This window comes from Anopheles coluzzii, chromosome 2 (genome assembly GCF_943734685.1).
Source record: "Anopheles coluzzii chromosome 2, AcolN3, whole genome shotgun sequence".
Classification (NCBI taxonomy): domain Eukaryota; kingdom Metazoa; phylum Arthropoda; class Insecta; order Diptera; family Culicidae; genus Anopheles; species Anopheles coluzzii.
Genome location: NC_064670.1, coordinates 10,969,940 through 10,977,707, shown reverse-complemented (window position 1 = coordinate 10,977,707; position 7,768 = coordinate 10,969,940).

The window sequence follows — 7,768 nt, the reverse complement described above, 5'->3', positions numbered from 1 at the left end:
CTAGTCACGATAAGGCCGGATAAACGGTGCTTCACTGTAATGTGAATTTAATAGTGAAAAAACTCTCTTTATGCCTCACCATTGGGATCTGATTAGTGTTGGGTAAATCTGATTCAGAATCATGAATCTGAATGAATCTTTGGAATGATTCAATGAATTTGAGTCTCGGTTGGGAAGATTCATGAATCTCTAATATACATGAATGTTCATATATTCATAAATGCTCAAAAACTCACGAATCTCAAAAGATTCTTAGATCTCGAATGATTAACATATCTCTAGGGATTCATAAATCTTAAAAATTCATAAAGCAGGAGTTTTTTCTATACTTCTTCTTGGCATAACAACCTACGTGGTCATGCCAGCCAATACAGGCTTTCGAGACTTCTTGGAAAGTAGCACGCAGCTGGATAGTTTGTTTTGCTACGGGGAGACGGTTAATGCAATGCTTGAACCCACGACGGGCATGGTTTAGGTAGGATTGGAAAAATAATGAATACATCTCTAAAAATTAATGAATCTCTGGAGATAAATAAATCTTAATAGACTTATGAAGCTTATAGATTCATGAATCTGAACAGATTCATGAAGCCTTGGAGAATCATTAATATTTACAGATTAGTGAATCTTTCAAGATTCATGAATCTATGAAGATTGGTGAATCTTTAGAGATTCATGAATCTTTGAAGATTCGACTCGTGATTGACTTCACGCAATCATTGAAGATTCATATGAACGAATCTCAATGAAAGATTCATCAAACCCAACACTATATCTGATGAATTAATTGAAAAATTGCTGAAATTATCTTAACTCAGATATTAATTTTTGATATACCAAGTTGTTGTCATTAATTGTAGTTGATTGCCAATTACCGTTATGGTTCTCCTCACGGACAGCTTCAAACTCCAGACATTCAGTATGTTTGTGTCTTCATATCCAGCTCATGACCATGCCAATTTTAAATGATTATCATGATGTACTACAATCATTTAAAAATGTGTCTCACGCCTAGTAGTCTCCCCGATGCTCTTAAAATACATAATCTTTTATTGAGTAATGTCTTAAATTACACATTACTTAGCAGCGCAGTTTCAACATTCCCAGTGCCCTCTAGCATTGTTACATATACACCCATAAACGGGTTTAAGCTCCCCCCGTATTAAAGGGTTTTCGTTGTTAGTTCGTTGCAAACACTCGCAAATCCCCTTCGGCGATAAGTGCTTTATAAAAGGGAGTTTCGTCGTAAAAAAGTTAAAGAAAAAAATGGCTATGCTACATGTTAGAAATTTCTATACAGTTCACAGCAAAACATTGCGTTGAACGGAGCGATTTCGAGCTCCTTTTGCCAAATTACAAGTATATTTGGAAGCATGGGAAAAGGGGGAAAGAATGAATCAAACCCGTTATCACTTCACACAACATAATTCGTGCAATTAACACATACAATGTTGCTTTGTTTCCTTTTCGTGCGCTTTGTGGCACACTGTGCCTTTAAAGCTACCGTACCGGGGAAGGGATATTAAAGGAAATAAAGCTGCACACCTTTAAAGTAACTGGACACACGGCGGATGCCGTTAAGCGTTCGAACTTTTAAACCCATGCAACTCCCCTCTCCCTTACGAGGAACGGGGCAACCGAAACCGGGATTATCAGTTTTAGTCCCGCCCGTTCCGAGATTAGGGCCGCTGCTTAGCGGGAAGCGGATTTTCAGCGTGGGTTACTTTACGTAGCGTCCTCGTCATGCCAGTGTGTGTGCGGAGGAGGGGTGTGGGCAAAAAAACCCTGTGAGTGAAAGCATAAAAGTTAAAAATCTTCCATAAACAATGCGGCTCCGATATCCGCTCGCTCTACCGCACGCCACCGCTGCTTTTCCCCCATATAATCCCCAAGCATATCATTAGCACCTCCCTCTCCACCTGATTCCCACCAAAAGAGAAGGGCTTGGAAGCATGACGGTCATGATGGTGGTGATGATGATCGTCAGTTTGGAAACGGTTTTCCGCGATGGAGCAAAGTTTCGTGGCGCAAAGTTTTTCGCCCCGCCGCTCATGCTCCGGAGGGTCCGGGCGGTTCGGAGTTGGGGTGTGGGTTGGTTGAGACTTCCCGAGGCAAAGCACGGTGGCGTTTTTCACAATAGGTAACCGGAGGGGGGGGGGCAAAGAGTGGCGCTATTAGTGTTGGGTGGGTGTTGGGATGCTGGGAAAAAAGGAAGTAAAAACCACAAACGGTGTACGCTTCTTTTATACCTATACGTGCACGCCGAGAAAAAAGTAAACTCCGAACAGAAAGAACAGAATCGTTCCGTGAGGGAGGGGGGGGGGGGGTTTGTTTGATGCTTCCTTGTTGTTGCCGATGCCACCCATCTTGGTGCTTGGGAAGGGCTCCGGTCCATGGTGTAGAGCAGCTTCACATGCTGATAGTATCATCGCAAACATTCTCTACGGAATGTATGGCTGTTTCCTCCCCTCCCCCCCCTCACCGTCATTCTCGGTTTCTGTTCGGTTAGAATGTAGAAGAAATCTCTTCTCATGAACACACCAACACCGACAGAATGCAAATCCAGCGCAGATAATATATTATGTTTCATGATGTTAAATAAACGGATCAGCATAAATTATTTACGGCCTCGGAAACCGGTGTCTGCGGTTAGCGTGAGATCGGAGGCAAACGATAGTCTAGTGGGAAGGATTTCGGGAGAAGAAAGCGACCAGAAAAAGGTAAACTCGCGAGAATATTTGGTAGAAGAAGTGTTTGGAATGCGACAAACACGTTTACAAGTTCGGAAGAATTCGTGAGAGCTAATGAAAATATTACGGGCCAATAAGACTATCAAGATGATGGCCATGATGGCGTTAAGGCCAGGGGACATTGTCCGTACTCGCTAGTGTAATTTCGATTTTCACTAGCGCATCTGGCGGCGGCTGGTGGAAACTTTTTTTATCATCGAGGTCATGCCGGATCTCAAAATTAAGTTTTATTTTCATAATTTTTCGATGCGATAATGGCTGAAATACTTGCACTACATATGGCGAATATGTATCAATCAATTACAAAGCTTTTCCAGTTCAGAGTTTAAGTAAAAAAGAAAATGGAAAAACAACATATTTTATGAAGCAGCTCCAAATTCTTTGGCAAAATGCTTCGGTCAGCCACCACCAGATGCGCTAGTGAAAAACGAAATTACACTAGCGAGTACGGACAATGTCCCCCGGGCTTTATGTTGAATGAGTATTTACGCATCGACTTACGGTATATGAAGGGAAGCTAAAGGAAGTTAAGAACTGTGCACTAACCGCAACGCTCTAGAGACAGGTGTGAAATCAATAACTGCGAAGCCTGAGATGTCTGGAAGTTGTATTTGTATTGCCCTGAGCATCACCGATCGTCATGTAAAAGTTGTGTATGATCATCTGTTTCTCTGGAACTTCTCTTCCTCAGAAGATCTTCTTCAGACATTCAGGGTAGTGAAAGGAGATTGAAAGTCTTCTTCGAAAAAGTCTTTGCAAGTTAGGATACTGGCCATATTTTACTGATCTTTTGGCCCAGCAGAAGTGTCCAACGTAAAGGAAGGTTGTTTGAAGGAAAGATTCTCATCTGGATAGAGATAAGAACGTGTGTTTGTGAGCGTGGGGTTGAGCTGTGTTTTTTTTTGATAACCTTGGGGTCTTAAGCGGCCGTTTACCCTTCCTTGAATACGTTTTGGTCTGTTGTGCAAGATCTCCCTTACACGTTACTGGATAACACAAAATTCGTGTCTCTGTTTGACGTTTAATTCATCCCCTTATATGGAATAGTACAAATATGAGCTATTGAGCAGATTCTGACATGCTTGAACGACAGAATCTGTACAATCTTCAAAAGAACGGCATCTTCAAGGAAGAGAATTTATTGGGATGAAAAACATAACCTTATTCATCCTTCCTTTTTTACTATTCTGCTCCTGCTTACCCTACTAAAGCCCAACAAACGTCCACCCGCCCACGCAGGGAAAGAAAATGGCACCGCAGCCCAGATTAATTGTAACATTCTCTCCTACGCTCTCTCGCACGAAACACGACACGAAAGCGGAGACGCCTACGGAAATTAAATAAACCAATTTCGGGCTAAAGGTCTGTGCAGGATGCAACCAACGGGAAACGGGCACAGCCGTATCGGAGCAGAAAGCAACCGTTGTAGCAACAATAGTAACAACAATACAACAATCGGAGACTTTCCCCAAAAATGAGATATACGTGTTTCGAATCGCGAAGGACCGCGCACTTCTTGTCGGCAGAAACACGCCATTCGGCAAATCCGATTCCGCTGCTATTCTCACTCTCATTGCGAAGCTGGTGGTGAGTTGCTGTTGTGTGTATGTGGCTGGCGTCCCTTGGAGGATTCCCTGGCGCGGTGAGAAATCATCATCATCAACACACCAGGCGACGCTTTCCGTTCGATATACCGGCGGGTAACTGGTGGCAGAAATCCCACCGAAATCCGCTGCCAAGCCGCACCCAGCCCGGTCCCGGTGCCTGCTGTCACTGGTGCCTTGTCCCTTGTGGGAAGTCACGCTCGTGTCACGCGGCATCCCGGCGTCTAATGAGGTCTATTGAAGCAATTGAGAAGTTTGTGGCGCGTTCGGCTGCGGAACACCAGCCGGCCGGGAAGATGCTGAATAAAGGGCCCCGAAACTTGGTCTGTTCTTCCAAGATACCGCTTGCGCGCGCGCGCTCTCTCTCCTTTGGCTGTGTGTGTGTGTATGAACAGAGAAGTAACTAAATAACAATTAATACAACCGATAGTTTGTTAAAATATTTACGCGCTCTGGCCACATTTTATGCGTGGTTTGTTGGCGGTTGGACAGTACGAGCCTCACATGACCAAATTCCCCAGTGCGTCCGCCCGGTTGCCGGACAGTCCGGACAGTACAAAGGTGCGTTGAGGCGTTGTCGTTGCCGTGGTGGACAGCAGCACACTGCGCTCACAGCAATCGCTGCCCGCAGCATTTCCGCAGCCAGTTGCGGTTGATAAAGTTTTAAAATTTAATTAACTTGACTTCGAATACTTCTCGCAGCAGCAGCTCGGCAGCTCGGACCCGTCTCGTGCCTGCCCTGCAGCGCGTGGGACAAAGTTTGACTTTGGAAGTTGAAGGAGCCGAATTATTGACGCGCAATTCCCTTTTCCCCGGCAGTTTTCGCCGCTGCTGCGGGCCGAGAGGGAGGGAGGTAGTGGTCGGTTTTGCTGGGCTCTGCTGGGTGACAACTTTTGCCGATTGCCTGTTTTGGCGAAAGTTTCGCCGCTGCTCGACCCGGTCACGTGCGCCATCCGCCCGGGCCCGAAAGGTATCCTAATGAGCGAGCCGGATCTGTTCCGTTCCGCTGCCCGGCTTCCGACATGGCCGACGCCGTCCCGTCCCGGGCAGCGTTCGTGATTATATATTGAATTGAAAATTAATGCCCCATTGGTGGCAGGTAGAGAGGTGCGACCCAAGTGACACTTTGCTATGCCGTGTGCCGGACTGCGTCTCTGCGCTCATTTCCAGGGGAAATTCACAGACGTCAATCGCAATCGCACAGTTCGCCGGTGAAAGTGTTCGGCCGTCAATCGGATTTCTGTTTGGGCTGGCAGGTGGACGTTTTGGAGGGTTTGCTGATTAGTGAATTAGCAGCAGCACGGGGCGTAAAGCGAAGCGCCAGCAGTTCTGTCAAGAGCTTCATTTTGGATTTGAATTATGTCTCGGTGGCACCTGAAGAGGAAATGATGATGTAGAAAAGGTTTTTTTTTTGAAAGTAGGATATAACAAACTAGTACTTGACAAAGGTCACACTTTAAAACGTTTGAGCTTTATTTAGCTAATCTATGTTAATAGTTTGCATGCATTTCTTGTGACGATGTAAAAACGATACCGACTACCGACTTGGCCGACTCTTCCCAAGTGCGTCGGCGATTGGCAAACTAATTTTAAAACCCACCATCCAGTTCCACGAAGGTACGCTTGAGTGCACCGAGCCGACCATGCTTTCATCTTGCCAGGCCGGCAAGCAGACCGGCCAGGTCTCCGTTGGCAGCACGTGGGCCCAGCTGCACATGCCGTGCATGTGTGGCAGTTACGGGAGAAATTAAATGGACAATTTCGCATCGCATGGCCAGCTTTTCTACGAAGGACTGTTAGACCGCGCGCGCTCTCTTTCTCCCCCTCTGTCCCATGGGTGGGTAGTGGGGCGAATGGGGTGAAGAATGGCCCTTCAGCTGCTCGGTGGTAAAGCATGCAATACAGACCGACGCTTCGGACGGGTTTTGAAATGACATGAAAGGTCTGGAAGGCTGATGGCTGCTGGGTAAAAAGCTGCTATTTGCCGTCCTATCAAAATAATTAGAAACGGTTAAAAAGTGTGCTTTTAAGCAGATTTTATTAGAAGAGTGTGGGATGTGCGATCGAGTTAGGGTCGAATTGTGTAGTCTATTAAATGGCATTGTGGCTTTTATGAGCGATTCATGAATGGGCACGTTATCAGAAAAAAGAGGATTTTAGCGATAGTTGAGTGTATTTATACACATTTATATTGAATTTAGTGATTGTTTATCTTCAACATGAACCAAAACGACTGTAACGTTGCAATAACACTGCGCTGAACGCACTGCCGCCAGCTACCAGTGCGGACGCAAAGATCGTAATCGATTTGTTAGAAGTGTTGCAACCGAAAAAGATGACCTCTTAGCTCCATTGCCCCAGTCTGCCTCCCCTCATTCCGACAAAGGTAACATGATTTGAAGCAATTTCCCGTCCATCCCGTGCTTGGATGCTTGCAGCGGCATCATCATTGCACACAGGTTGATGTTCATTCTATGAGAGACGATTCATTCTGTGAGCCACGGGTAGTGGTTGGAAGGGACTGACCGAGGGCAGCACACAGAGGTTGCGCGGTAAGTTGATGAGCGTGTTAAGTGTCCTTCCGGCGGGCGTAGCATGCAAACGGGGTACGCTCCACCCAGTCGGTACGTGCCGAAGGTCGGTTGCCATCGCGGCGACGTTAGACGGCCGAGGGGAGGGAATTCGGTGGGACCGTTTAAGTATTTGCGCCGTTTGAATTTGAAGCGATTTGCAGAGGGGTTGTCCAAATGGTCGCGGGAAGCTTTTCAGATTTGTAGCTGCATCGCTGGGAGCGGTTTTCTTTTGCCATTTGCCTTTTTCCGAAAGCAAGTGTCAAGGGGTGTGTCTGTTTAAAGTAGGTGCTTGAACGTTGGCTGCAAATCATTACTTGAAAGATAATGGCAGTAAACGCTGCAGTTTTTTTCTTGTTGTTAAATATATAATGACAGTTTACAACTGTTATTGAAGTTTGTCAGCTTGATCCTGGCACGTTTCGCACGATATCTTATTCTGACTTTAGCGTAAAAGCTTCGTCTTCAAGTTAAGCTTCTTTTGACTCCAAGAAAAGAATAGGGCAAGAACTAAAAAAAACTGTTTGGGCTGGACAAGAAAAACCTAAAACGTGTGTTTTGTTCAAAATCAACATTCCATTCGGGACACTTTGGTTTTGCTTAGTAAATTGATTCAAAAAATTATCAAAACTCATTTTAACATATTTTAATAGATTCCTAATTCATAACTTTGTTGAGAAAATATATTTGTTCCACCTTTTTTTTTTATTAACAATCAACTAGCGTTTTAGCACCAAAAACATACAAAATCGTATGTTTTTGGATTGGACTAACAGATGCTGTGTCTTTATTGTAGAATTTGTTTGCATAACATACAATAGGCGCCATTCTAAAAAGAGCAGTC